Below are 15472 nucleotides of genomic sequence, written 5' to 3' on the forward strand. Positions count from 1 at the left end.
ATTATAACTCAACAAAAATTACGTATGCAGGAATGTTTATGTATATTATTCTAAAGTACGAGGATGAATGTACAAGTCGTGGCCACGGTAACTGTTGGAATACACATTACGTCATCACAAGATGGACGCCCATTTAAGTTATGTTTTTGGCAGTCACGTGTAGATGTCGTGCGCAGAAAAGTGAGGTGTCATTTGATTGGAATCGATGAAGTCTACCATAAAAGACCAAAAAGTTAAATATGACAGTAAATAAAGAAATAATATCAGAAATTAAAATTTTATTAATTTAAAGTTAATTACAAGTAGGACCCGAGGTCCCTTTTGCTGTAACTAACTGCCACTGTAAATGAAATTTATCAATTATTATACGAAAATATAGAAACAAAAAGGAAAATGCATAAAATAACCTGACACGTTTTCAAACCGAGGATAAACTAAAACTTATCATGTAGCCCTTACTTAGCCCACCATCGCCATAAGACCTATCTGTGTCGGTACGACGTAAAGCAAATTGAAAAAAAAGTAAAAATAAAAATAAAATAAATACTGGATGCGCTGATGGCATGTATCAATTCTAACGGAAGGTATTTTGAAAATTTTGTGTAAGAACGTGTTTCATGTAATATGCTGGTACGTTCTATTCCTGTGTGTTTTCCGTGATTGATCTACCATGTAGAGTTTTAGAAAGTTACTTCTAACATGGAAATATAATATATTCTCTTTTCCTACTTATGAGGAATGTGTCGTGAGCGTTTGGCCGTACTTTGTTGGTACACTCTGTATATGACGAACACCAGGGATGCACCAGGCTGGATGATCACCAAGTATGGGAAGATTAGACGAGACAAAATATTTCAGATTTCTGGATGGGTTAGAAGAGGAAGCACATGGAATTTAGACCGGGCATACCATCTCATGAAAAACAATTACAACAAAAGGACAATGAATATAGGAGCCACGTTCAGGCACTACAACATAGCTGTTAAAACGCACAGATTATATGCATCAGAAAGCCTGAAGCCATGAATAAACAGGGACAAGTAAGTCAAATCGAAACAGGCAACATTGGAGATTACCTGCTTAATAGAAGGATCAATGGCCAGGTACGATCGAGGTCTAATGAAGAGGTGTACAGCAAGATAGAACCAATCACAGCATCGATTGAGAACAAAGCACTGCTATTCTACGGGAGCATTTTCAGGATATTAGATGACCGATTAACGAAAATAATATGGAATATAATGAAATCGAAGTCAGTAAGGCCGAGGTGGTCTCAGGAATGTGAAAAGGATTTGAGACAGATCGGTATCCCAGAACGTAAAATTAATGACAAGGTCAAATTAGATCGATGGTGAATAGTTATGAAGGTTTTAAGATTGAATACCCCAAACACGGAGCTCAAGAAGTGTTTGACTGATTGGCTCAAGAAGTCCTGGCAGGTTCTCAGACCTGGAAGAAGAACAAAATCTACATACTGAAATGAAACTGGTTATCATCATGCAGTCCATAGATGCTCAATTAGATACGGAATTAATAATAATAATAATAATAATAATAATAATAATAATAATCTACAACCGTAACTAACTCCCGAGGACATGCAGCTGTGTCTGTGTGAATGGATGAATGATGTAGTGATGAAGGATTCCTCCCGGGTAAAATATTACGGAGGTAAAATGACCCCCCACTCAGTTCTCCGGGTGGAGACTACACGAGAGGGGACAACCATCATGTAGATGGATACTGACATCCTGCAAGTCGGAGCGTGGAATGTTATAGTCTAATTTGTGTGGAAGGTAGAGAATATGAAAAGGGAATTGGGTAGACTGAAGTTAGATGTAGTTGGTATAAGTGAAGTACGTGAAGCAGGATTTTTGTTCAGATCCAGAATTGTGTTTTTAATTGAATGGCGTTTTTACAAGTAGGAGAGATCACAATATGAAGATAAAGTTGGAATTCAAGAGAAAAAATTGGGGCAAATATTCGTTTATATGTACGGGAGTTAGGGATTGGAATAATTTACCAAGGGAGACTTTCAATACATTTCCAAATCCTTTGTGATCATTTAAGGAAAGGCTAGGAAAACAACATATAGGGAGTCTGCCACCTGGACGACTATCTGAAATGCAGATCAATATTGACTGATTGACTGATTTGAATTATCAACACAAAATCAAAAGAGAAAATGCAGGAGTTGGTTTAATAATGCATAAGGAAATAGGGCAGTGGGTAAGCTACTACGACCAGCATAGTGAAAACCAAGCGAAAAAAAAAGAAAATTGAGAAAAATGAGTTTTTCTGTGTAACTCGTTTCATATTCTCAGGATGTACTTTTCAACATGTTATTAGATAAAGTACGGTAACCATAATGATACATATTTATCATGTTACTTTTTATTGAGCACACATTCAAAACCATGAAAAAATATTAAAAGCCAAGCAGTGTGAAATGTGGCTTTGTGCTGCAGGACTGCGGAATATAATGGGCTATGTTATGAGTAGAACATATCGGATGGAAATGAATAATAATAATAATAATAATAATAATAATAATAATAATAATAATAATAATAATACAAACAGATTAGTTTTTGTTACGTACAAGCAAAACTTAACAAACTATATTTTTAATTAATCAATAATAAACTGCTTATAAAAACAAAGAAAGCAAATTACTAGCAGTCAAGTTTTTGACTGCACCGTTATTCTGCCAAAATGTCCAATACTTGAATTAATATTACTGCAGAAGGTTTTCGTCAGAAGGTTTTCGTGAAAAGGTTTACTTTCATTCTTCAGGTAGTACATCATATCCTGCAAATCGCTCTTCTTCTTAGTTCATATTTATGGGGTCTCTTGCAATGAGTCAACGGCCGTAGCCGTGTTGAAACACCGGATCCCGTGAGATCTCCGAAGTTAAGCAACATTGGGCGTGGTCAGGAGTTGGATGGGTTGCCACGCGCTGTTGGTGGGGGTAAGGGAATGGAGGAGCGGAAAGGAACTGGCCACCCTACCGCACGTAAACTCCGGCTCAGGAACACCTCTGCGGAGGTTCGGACCTGCCTTCGGGCAGAATAACCCTTACCTTACCTACCTCTTGGAATGACAAAAAGGCGTACAGAGACTCCTTTTTATTCGTTAAAAGAAGGGTAATGTTACACCGAGAACCGAAGCCATGAAGTCCACAACAGAAAATACACAGAGAATAATACTCAACACATAATCGAGCATGTTAACTCTTTCCCTCAAGAAGAGTTTATGCTCACTGCAAAATTTCCCATAAATGTTTACACACTTTCACTATGTTACCCGAACCATCTGGAAAGGTGAAAAACACACTAAATCCTGATTTTGAATAGGTTACTCTAATGGCATAGATGTTCATTACAACTAAACTGACGAACACTGAACAGCACAAAAGCCCACTTCAGACATAGATGTACCATGCCTCAAGCGGAATCTTTGGAAACGTTTCGGAACTACTTCCAGGTCCAAATTGACTTGACCCATTATATATTTAAATAACGGTTGATTTATAGCACACTTTAAGGAAAAGAAAGAAAATATAGATTTTTGTAGATTGGCCCATTATACTTCCAAGTCTTCATATGAAGAGGTAGAAAATTTAATACAGTATGTGAAAGGTGATGAGAATCTAATTGTGATGAGAGACTGGAATGCAGTGGTAGGCCAAGAAGAGAAGGTAATGCAGTAGAATAATTCGGATTGGGACAAAGGAATGGAAAAGAAAGTCGGCTGGTTGAATTTTACACCGACCATAATTTAGTACTCGTTAATACTTGGTTCAAACGCCACAAACGACGGCTGTATACGTTAACAAGAACTGGAGACACTGGAACTTACCAAATATACTTCGTTATGTTTAAGCACAGAAACCAGGTGTTGGGTTACAAGACTTTCCCAGGCGCAGACGCGAACTCTGACCACAACTTATTCGACATGAAATGCATATGAGGTTGGAGAAATTGAAGAAAGGAAAGTGCAAGGAGATGGGATCTAGAAGACAAGTTGAAAGAATAAAGTGTGACGGAATATTTCAAGGAACATGTTGCACAAGGACTAAATGAAAAGGCGAAAGGAAACATAGTAGAGCAAGAACGGACAGTCGTGAAGAATGCGGCCAGTCGGGCTGCTGAAAGGTTAGGAAGAAAGAAAAGATCAACTAAGAATCAATGGGTAACTCAGAAGATACTATACCTGACAGACGTACGACAGAAGTACAAGAATGCAAAAAATGAGGTGGGCAGAAAATGAAAACAGGCGATTAAATAATGAAGTAGACAGAAAGTGCAAGACAGCTACGGGAGAATGGCTGAAAGAGAAGTGCAAGGATGTTCAAGGTGTTGAAGGATGTATGGTCCTAGGAAAGGTATACGCTGCTTGCAGGAAAATCAAGGAAACCTTTGGAGAAAGAACAACTAGGTGTATGAATATTAAGAGCATTTATAGGGAAGACAAGGCAGAAATATTGCTAGAATATATCTAACAATTGTATCAAAGTAATGATGTAGATGATATGGTTCAGGAACGAGAAGGGCTGTTGATGTTGATGAAATAGGAGACCCAATTTTGAGGTCAGAATTCGACAGAGCTTTGAGAGATCTAGAGAGGAACAATGCACCTGGAATTGATGACGTGTCCTAAGAATTACTGACTGACTTAGGAGAAACCAGTACGGCGAAATTATTCCATTCAGTGTGTACGAGACTGGGCGAGTTGGCCGTGCGGTTAGGGGCGCGCAGCTATAAGCTTGCATTCGAGAGATAGTGGGTTCGAACCTGGGGCAATATTTTAATTAAGGCCACGCCACTTCCTTCGCACTTCTATCCCTTTCCTAACCCATCATCGCCGTAAGACCTATCTGTGTTGATGCGACATAAAGCAAATTTAAGAAAAGTGTGTAAGATGTACTATGATATAGAAGCGCCATCCGATTTTAGACAGAACGTTGTTATACCTATTCCAAAGAAAGCAGGTGCTGACAAGTATGAAAACTACCATACCATTAGTTTAGTATCTCATGCCTACTTCACAGACCTACGTGTGGAGCCCTGCGAAGGCAGGGTTCACCCATTCTTTATCTATCTATGCCTGCAAAATTTTAACACATATTATTTAGAGAAGCATGGAAAGACAGGTTGAAACTGAATTTTAAGAAGATCAATTTAGTTTCAGAAGAAATGTAGGAACACGCGAAACAATCCTAACTTTATGTCTCATCTTAGGGGCCCATGTACGTGGCGTTCGTGTAGACCTAGAAATTACATTAGATAACGTTGACCAAGCTATTTGAAATTCTGAAGGTGATCGGGAGGTCTTCCGTGGCTCAGGTGGCAGCGCGCAGACCTCTCACCGCTGGGTTCCGTGGTTCAAATCCCGCCACGCCATGTGAGATTAGTGCTGAACAAGGTGGAGGCGGGACAGGTTTTTCTCTGGGTACTCCGGTCTTTCCTGTCATCTTTCATTTCAGCAACGCCCTCCAGTACCATTTCATTTCATTTCATCTGCTAGTCGTTAATCATTGCCCCAGAGGAGTATGACAGGCTTCGGCAGCCGGCACAATTCCTATCCTCGCCGCTAGATGGGGTCTTCATTCATTCCATTCCTGATCCGGTCGAATAACTGGAAACAGGCTGTGGATATAAGGTGATCGGTATCAGATACCGAGACAGAAGAATTATCTACAATCTGTACAAAAATTCATTCTGAAGTGATAAGAATCGAGAGCTTTGAAAAAGAAGCAGCAATCCAGAAAGAAGTGAGGCAAGACTGCACTTTGTCCCCTCTCATTTTCAATGTTTATATATTCGTAGAAGAGGTGGTAAAGGAAATCAAAGAAGAATTTGGAAAGGGAATCATAATAAAAGGACAGGAAATCAAAACTCTGAGATTTGCCGATGATACTGTTATTTATCTGAGTCTTCAGATGATCGGCAGTAATTGGTGAATGGTATGGACAGAGTCTTGGAGAAGGAAAAAGTGAAATGGCGTATGGCTTTTAGTGCCGGGAGGACATGCTCGGCTCGCCAGGTGTAGGTCTTTTGATTTGACCCCGTAGGCGACCTGCGCGTCGTGATGAGGATGAAATGATGATGAAGACGACACATACACCCAGCCCCAGTGCCAGCGAAATTAACCTGTCGGGAATCGAACCCGGGACCCCTGTGACCAAAGGCCAGCACGCTAACCATTTAGCCATGGAGCCGGACTTGGAGAAGGAGTACAATATGAAAAGAAGCAAGTCCATAAACAAAAGTAATGGAGAGCAGTCGGACGAAGTCAGGTGATGCAGGAAATAAATGAAGTCTTAAAGGAAGTAGGTGAATATTGTTACTTGGGTAGTAAAATAACTTACGATGGCAGAAGTAAGGAGGACTTAAAATGCGGACTAGCACAAGCAAGGAAGAGCTTTCTTAAGAAAAGAAATGTGCTCACTTCGAACATGGATATTATAATCAGAAATATGTTTTTGAAAACGTTCTTCTGGAGCGTGGCATTGTATGGAAGTGAAACGTGGACGGTAACTGGCCCAGAAAGAATGGGAATAGAAGCTGTTGAAATGTGGTATAACAGAAGGATGCTGAAGGTGAGATGGGTAGATCTTACCGAGAATGAAGCAATACCGAGTCTAATTGGTGAGAGGAGATCGATTTAGTTAAATTTGACGAGATGAAGAGGTAGAATGATTGGACACATCTTACGACACCCAGGACTTGTCCAGTTGGTTTTTGAGGGAAGTGTAGGTGGTAAGAACGGTAGGGATAGACCAAGGCTGCATCAAACTAATCTATGGATTGATCACTCAAACAACAACAACAACAACAACAACAACAACAACAACAAATAAAACAGGTAGGGCCTAGATCTCTATGGATCGGAAAGACTGATTTTTGAGAGGAAGGTACGACATCGAAATTATTAAAGGATCTCAGAATCCTTCTAGACCCAAAATTCTCATACGAGCAATACAGCTTTCTTTCTTTCTTTCTTTCTTTCTTTCTTTCTTTCTTTCTTAATCTGTTTACCTTCCAGGGTTGACTTTTCCCTCGGACTCAGCAAGGGATGCCACCTCTACCGCTTCAAGGGCAGTGTCCTGGAGTATGAGACTCTGGGTCGGGGGATAAAAATGGGGAGGAGGACCAGTACCTCTCCCAGGCGGCCTCACCTGCTATGCTGAGCAGGGGCCTTGCGGGGGAAGGGATAGACAAGGAAGAGGGAAGGAAGTGGCCGTGGCCTTAAGTTAGGAGGAGTGGGAAACCACGGAAAACCACTTCGAGGATGGCTGAGGAGGGAATCGAACTTCCCTCTAGTCAGTTGACCTCACGAGGCTGAGTGGACCATGTTCCAGCCCTCGTACCACTTTACAAATTTCGTGGCAGAGACGGGAATCGAAACCGGGCCTCCAGGGGTGGCAGCTAATCACACTAACCACTACACCACAGGGGCGGACAGCAATACAGCTACCGGAAGAAAAGAAGCCCCCGCTGGAATGATGAAAGCAAAACGATAACGATGATGATGATGATGATGATGATGTTTGTTGTTTAAAGGGGCTTAATAGCTAGGTCATAGGCCCCTGAAAGCAAAATGAACACAAAGGTAGACACGCTTTAAAGTACTTTGTGAAGCTCTAATAATAATAATAATAATAATAATAATAATAATAATAATAATAATAATAATAATAATAATAATAATAATAATAATAATAATAATCGTCGTCATCACGGTCATGTAAACGACATGTTTCCTTACCGTGAGAGGCAGCATTGGCCCTCGCCTGCCTGCAGCAGCTGGCCGCAGTTGACAGTCAACTACTCTAATAAATAGATTGGACGAATCACATTAAGCTACAATAGCAGAGCAGTTTGTAGCTTTTCCATTGTGCAGTAAACAAGTAAGGCATTTTTTGTTGAGCAACCATTACATCAACTAACAAGACAAGAGAGGAGCAGTTAACCGCAGTGGGGTCACGGTGAGGTCAATCTGCGCCAGCCACACAGACTGCAGTGGCAAATAATAATAATAATAATAATAATAATAATAATAATAATAATAATAATAATAATAATAATAATAAAGTATGTATACAGTATATACCCCATAGTCCCGTTACTTGATACGTAGTCGGAAATGAGGTGAAATTATACGGCATGCTTTTACGGCCGGTGCCCTTCCTGACGCCAAGCTCTTCGAGGAGCTGGGTAAGGAGTTAGACGGGATCGGCTGTGGCCTATGAATAGGAACTGTCCCGGCATTTTGCGTGGAAGTGAAAATGGGAAACCACAGAAAACCATTCTGAGGACAGCTGACGGTGTGCTTCGAACCTACTCGTCTCCCGAATCCAGAGCATGGCTCCGTACGTAGCCGTAGCGCGTTAACACGCGCGGACACTCTACGGTAATAATAATAATAATAATAATAATAATAATAATAATAATAATAATAATAATAATAATAATAATAAGTTATTCCGTACACTTTGATGAGAAAAGCAATCGTGGCACTAACGAGGAGGGAGTATCAATCACCAGCTGCCTGCCGTAATTGATTACGCGCTCTCTTCTTGTGTTCAAGACTTCAAGGAGCAGTTTCGGATGACAGCACAACAGTCATTTGGCACTTACGACTGTTTGATTTATAGGAACTTGAGAATAAAATCAGAATATCCTCTAACCGTTCCGTTCTAGGAGGCGATTGAAAGCTCTTTCTGTCCAAACTTGGAAGTATAGGTTGGCGCTCATTTGACACTAGCTGATTCCGACATTGATTGCTCGTGTTTGAGTCACACGCCTCATTTTCATCCTAGCTATCGAATCTCCCTTGGTCTACTCTTGTTTTCTTCCAACCATGAGAGTATTAGATTTGTGAGACCTAGGGAGTCTCTCAATTTCACGCCCTTCATACAGTAGCTCTTCTCTTTCTGTTGCCGATACCTTCGTTTTCGGAAGTTAAGAGAGAATGGCTGCTTACTGTACTTCTCCTCAAAACAAAATCCCCACCACCTTAAGACTTATACTGTAGTGTTTGAAGGTACGTTAAACAGTATTTATTTATTTATTTATTTATTTATTTATTTATTTATTTATTTATTTATTTATTTATTTCCTTCTTAATCCGCGTACTCTCCAGAGTTGGCTTTTCCCTCGGACTCAGTGAGGGATCCTACCTCTATCGCCTCAAGGGCAGTGTCCTGGAGCGTGAGACTTTGGGTCGGGGGGTTAGAACTGGAAAGGAGGACCAGTACCTAGCCCAGGTGACTTAACCTGCTATGCTGAACATGAGCCTTGTTGGGGGAGGGGGAATGGGAAGATTGGAAGGCATAGACAAGGAAGAGGGAAGGAAGCGACCGTGGAGTTAAGTTAGGTACCATCCCGGCGTTTGCCTTGAGGAGAAGTGGGGAACCACGGTAAACCACTTCGAAGATGGCTGAGGTGGGAACCGAACCCCCTCTACTCAGCTGACCTCCTGAGGCCGAGTGGACCCCGTTCCAGCCCTCGCCCGACTTTTCAAATTTCATGGCAGAGCTGGGAATCGAACCCGGGCCTGCTGGGGTGGCACCTAATCATACTAACCACTACACCACAGTGGTGGGCAGTAATTATTATTATTATTATTATTATTATTATTATTATTATTATTATTTAAAGCGCCGAATTTGACTCTGGGTCGATGAAACATAATATGCAAGTATACTGCCTTTAACGGTGCTGCCGGTTAATCTTAATCTTTGTGTTCATGAGGTTGTGGGTTCGATGCCGGCTGATGTCAGTGGCGTTTGACGATGTTTAAATACGAATGCTCCGTGTCGTTGGCTTCTGGCCCATTAGATAGCTTCTATAGGACAAAATTTCGACATTGCGGCGAGCCTTAAAATTTATAGCATTTGAATAAATTTTTAATTATTATTCGCGAGCAAACGAGGCGGACAACTGTGGTATGGATAGAGGCGTACTCTGTTGCATTTTGCTGCTCATACATAATGCGTTTGATAAAAACAGACACCCGCTATTATTTTATGTGAATAACATTCTACTTGTTGAGGCTGTGTCCTACTGTAGATTTAAAATTTAATAGATATACAGATTTGAGGTTTTAGATACGCATATTTTGTTGAACATACCAAGTAAACATTTCTGAGAACGCTCAAATGATATACTGTTTTCAACAAATTTCGTTCCGTTCTAGCCCTTCGTTTCCAATGAATTTAGGATCAACTTACTTATTTTCTTGCTTGCGACTGGCACGTCAGGAAATCTTCCTACAAATTGCTTACGCTCGTCTCCTAGTCTCGACCACCACTTGTTTTTCACATTATTGGTCCTACATTGTCCGGTTTCTTGGCTGAATGGTCAGCGTACTGGCTCTTGTTTCAGAGGACCTCGGGTTCGATTCCCGGTCGGATCTAGGATTTTAACTGCGTATGGTTAATTCCTGTGGCTCGGGGACGGGGGATTGTGCTCGTCTTAGTTCACTTCGCTTCATCTACCAACAACGCACCACACTATCAATTCAGTAATATGCAATAGTGTATGCATCGCTCCACATAGAGCAGGGCATCCAGCCGCAAAACTGGACCAAATCCACATCATCAACAAGTGTGACTCAATAACTGGGGAAAAGGCCAGGAAGAAGAAGATTATGGGTCATACATTACAGTTGTTGTTTGTCCAGTGTGAAACTTTTGGCAGGCATTTCAGTATTTTTACTCTCTCTCTCATTCTTTTCTGTTTCCCCCCACACCTAGTAAGGTAGCGGGCGTGACCTCTGTCACTCATATTGTCTTGGACCTATGTTTTAGGGCCGGATGCCCTTCCTGACACCTAACCTATGTGCACGGATATATTCACTATTGCGTATTTCTGTGGTGGTTGGCAGTAAAGCGTGTTGTAGGCTATATTATTTACATGCCCGCTTCTGTGGTGAAGTGGTTAGTGTGATCGGCTGCCCGGAGGCCCGGGTTAGATTACCGGCCTTGCCCCGAAGTTTGAAAAGTGGTAAGAGGACTGGAACGGGGTCCACTCAGCCTCGGGAGGTCAAATGAGTAGAGAGGGGTTCGATTCCCACCTCAGTCATCCTCAACGTGGTTTTCCGTGGTTTCCCACTTCTCCTCCAGGCAAATACCGCATAGCAGGTGAGGTCACCTGAGCGAGGTACCGATCCTCATTCCCAGTTGTATCCCCGACCCAAAGTCTCACGCTCGAGGGCACTGCCCTTGAGGCGGTAGAGGTGGGATCCCACGCTGAGTTCGAGGGAAAAGCCAACTGTGGACTGTCAACGGATTCATTAAGAAAGGAAGAAAGATATATACATACAGAGGTCTACCGTATATTGAAATGTAGGGGGCGATGTCCTAGATGTTAGGCCCCTTAAAACGGCAGTCATCATATTTTAATTAAATTATTCGAATTTAAATAGTAAGATTTTATACTCAACATACTCAGCACTTCCCTATGAATGCAGTTACAGCATAGGCCAATATGTATGTATGGCATTAACCCCAGTAGGTGGTGCAGAACCTTCGCGCTCCTAATGGTTCCCTCGCGTACATGAGCTTTTTCGACCAAGACCCAAAATGAACAATGTTCAAGGAAACGCAGTCAGTGAGCTGAGTTTAACACATACGCAAGGTCACAAGCTGATATCCATGACCTCTACTGTATAATTGAATAACAGCAGCCTACTATGAGGGGCAATTCAACTTATCGTACTCGGTGACATTTATGGGTGCAGGAGACTCGTAATAGTAGATGTTTAGCACTTCAAAGAACCTCCTACAAGGCGAATTGCGACATTCCAATGCGTCTTAAAATAGTAAGTTGATAAATAAACGTAATCAATTAGAAGGATTGCAAATAACATGAACCAGTTCCGACTATAAAAGCACAATCGTTTCTCCACTACACTCAATGCCTGCAGGACATACTATCCGACGATGAAACTAGAACACTTACCAGAGTTGCAGTTCAGCCTCCAGTCGCTGACGACGACGCTTCTCACGCCGGTCGTACTTCTCTTGTCCCATCATGCTGCTGCTGCTGCTGTTGTTGTGAGTACTGCAGTGTTTAATGGCGGCGGCACGCGACTTGCTTTTAAGTACTGCAGCAGATGAGTAATGTGCGGGGCGAGGAGGGGGACTGATTACAGACGGAGAGATCCCAATTAGCCACTGCTGTGACGTAGCAGCGACACGACTATCACACAGTTCCTTTTTCTACAGGCTTCTATGTAAGCAGCACGTTTCTTCCTTAAACGATGTCAGATTTGTAATGTAGACTACAAGTATAACTCATTTTTTACACTGAAACAGTGACTTGTAGCCCACCCTAACTTACGTTAAGGCATCTTCAGCAGTGGCAGTTCGATGTAAACAAAGCAAGCCCTCGACTGGTCCTTCTTAATACGTAGATTCGAAGGTTAAACAGGTACGTGAGATGTCTTACAGTAGAACTTCAAGCGCAGTGGCGGACAGGTTATTCAGAGATCTAGACTCTGGAGATTAATTTATAGGCCTAATTATTAAAGTCACGATATGTAGAGTTCGCTTAACAATGCAGAATAATTTTTTTTTTTTTTTTTTTTTTGCTAGGGGCTTTACGTCGCGCCGACACAGATAGGTCTTATGGCGACGATGGGGTAGGAAAGGCCTAGGAGTTGGAAGGAAGCGGCCGTGGCCTTAATTAAGGTACAGCCCCAGCATTTGCCTGGTGTGAAAATGGGAAACCACGGAAAACCATTTTCAGGGCTGCCGATAGTGGGATTCGAACCTACTATCTCCCGGATGCAAGCTCACAGCCGCGCGCCTCTACGCGCACGGCCAACTCGCCCGGTGCAGAATAAATTAAAAATTTATGTCCTTCAATATATTTTTGTAGGTTCAGATGACCTTTTTTTAGTGTAGGCATGTAAGTTGCAAAGTCCGGCCCCGCGGTGTAGGGAGCAACGCGCCCGCATGTCATCCGGCAGCCCCGGGTTCGGTTCCCGCTCCGGTCAGAGTTTTTTAATTGTAATGATTAATTCCCCTGGTCTGGGGACTGGGTGTTTGTGTCGTCCTTAACATTCCTTTCCTCACATTCAACACATTACACTTCCACCATTACATAATACACGCAGTTTCCTCACATAAGGTGCAAGTAGGGGCAAAAGATCTACACAGGTCGACGCCACGAACAAATAGCGCTTTAAAAAAAAAAAAAAAAACTTTTATAAAAGTAAAGCTTTTTAGGAACTTCACATATTCAAACCAAAATATATTAACTGCGCAGCATCTTTACAGTAATATACGTTTCAACCTCTCCTAAGAAATATCACAGAAATATTTTGAAACAAAGACAGTTGAATTTCAAATGTTGGTTTAATTTTACTGTACGACTTTCAGATGAAAAATGAAATGGCGCATGTCTTTTAGCGCCCGAGGACTTCGAGTCGCCAGGTGCAGGTCTTTTGATTTAACGCCCGTAGGTGATCTGCGCGTCGTGATGAGGATGAAATGATGATGAAGACGATACATACACCAAGTCCCCATGCCAGGGGAATTAACCAATGATAGATAAAATTCCGACCCTGCCGAGAATCAAACCCGGGGCCCCTGTGACCAAAGGCCAGCACGCTAACCATTTAGCCATGGAGACGGACAATTTCAGCTTGTATAATAAAATAATAAACAATATTATGTAAATCATCCTAAAGAAAATACATTAATGTCAGACTCCTTGGCCGAATGGCCAGCATTGAGGTCTTCGATTCGCAGGGTCCAGGGTTCGTTTACCGGTCGGGTCGGGGATTTTATTCGCGTCTGGTTAATTCCTCTGACTGGGGGACTGGATGTTAATGTTTGTTCCAACATACTTCTCTTCATATTCACACAACACACAACACTACGAACCACCATAGGAACACGCAATAATGAATACGTCCCTCCGTGTACGGTTGGCGTTAGGAAGCGCGTCCAGCCGTAAAAAGGGGCCAAATCATATCTGTGACACAGTTCGCACCCATGACTTTACTAGTGTGTGGAAAAAGTAGAATAAGAATAGGAAAGGATGAAATAAAATAGTACCGGTATTAATACAAATATATATATACATACTTTTTCCCAAACATAAAGAATATTTTCAGGGTAAGAATGTCCAAGTCCGCTTCTGTGGTGTAATGGTTACTGTTGTTAGCTGCCACTTCCGTGGGTCCGGGTTCGATTGCCGGCTCTGCCACGAAATTTGAAAAGTGGTACGAGGGCTGGAACGGGGTCCACTCAGCCTCGAGGGGTCAACTGAGTAGAGGGGGTTCGATTCCTACCTCAGCCATCTTCGAAGTAGTTTTCAGTGGTTTCCCACTTCTCCTCCAGGCAAATGCAGCGCCGATGAACTAGATGTTAGGCCCCTTTAAACAACAAGCATCATCAAGCAAGCAAATGCCGGGATGGTACCTAATTTATGGCCATGACCTCTTCCTTCCTTCTTCCTTGTCTATCCCCTCCAATTTTCCCATCCCCTCACAAGGCCCCTGTTCAGCATACCAGGTGAGGCCGCCTGGGCGGGGTACTGGTCGTCAATAACACTTGTAACCCCCCGACCTATGGTCTCATGCTCTAGGACACTGCCTTAAGGTGGTAGAGGTGGAAACCCTCGCTGAGTCCGAGGGAAAATCTAAGCTTGGAGGATGATTGGATAAATAAATAAATAAATAAATAAATAAATAAATAAATAAATAAATAAATAAAGACCAAATTTCTCAATCATGCTGCTGAACGTACGGAAAAGACTTTCCTCAGCACGAACGAACAATAGCGGTGTTTTGTTCAGGCGTGATCTCTTCTCCTTTATTCGCCTTTCGATAATCTCACAGGGCTTGCTCACCATCTGTTTGTCAAGCTAATATTCATTTCCAGACGGTCTCCAGTTTGCATGGTATTGCATACGTGATGTGATCTGGAGCAATGTGTGCCTCCACATACTAACAATGATGTTCCCGTTGACTTGCGTAAGCATCGGATCCATGCTTGTTGCGGAATAACTTGTTCATCACCACGAACGAGGAAGAGATTGGGCTGTTCCTAGTAATCCTACCTCCATACAGCAGGCAGCCAACACTGTATTTGTGTATGTCGACGATGCCTGTACACACTAGTATACCGGGTGGTCCACCAGCCGCTTGCGATCCAGTTTTGTGCGTCCCTTCACATTTACTACAATTCTGAAAGGCATCGGTTCCTCTTTCTAAACCGGGGTAATATAATGAGATGTGTGTTTACGGGCTAGAAGACAGCAGGAATCGTGAGCGCCACTATTAATTCATTATGGGTACCTCGAATGAGCACAGATACGCAGAACACGTACTTTAAAACAGGAGGTGGACGCACAGATCGGGAGAACGGTACTGTATAGGCTGGGAAGTGGATGTCTTATGTCAAGTGTCGCAGTCGTTCACATGGCAAACGGGCGGGAAGATACAGTAT

At 42.2% G+C, this 15472-nt stretch overlaps 1 protein-coding gene across 1 annotated transcript in view; it reads right to left on the reverse strand.

The window, feature by feature from the left end:
• The window catches only part of raw, a 248647-nt gene extending 236585 nt beyond the window's left edge, over positions 1–12062 (reverse strand). The window contains exon 1 of the mRNA XM_067137398.2: positions 11973–12062. The gene's annotated coding sequence lies outside the window, so the exon portion shown is untranslated. The remainder of the gene's footprint in view (positions 1–11972) is intronic.
• Between the last annotated feature and the right edge of the window lie 3410 nt (positions 12063–15472).

The sequence above is a fragment of the Anabrus simplex genome, chromosome 1 (genome assembly GCF_040414725.1).
Source record: "Anabrus simplex isolate iqAnaSimp1 chromosome 1, ASM4041472v1, whole genome shotgun sequence".
NCBI lineage: Eukaryota > Metazoa > Arthropoda > Insecta > Orthoptera > Tettigoniidae > Anabrus > Anabrus simplex.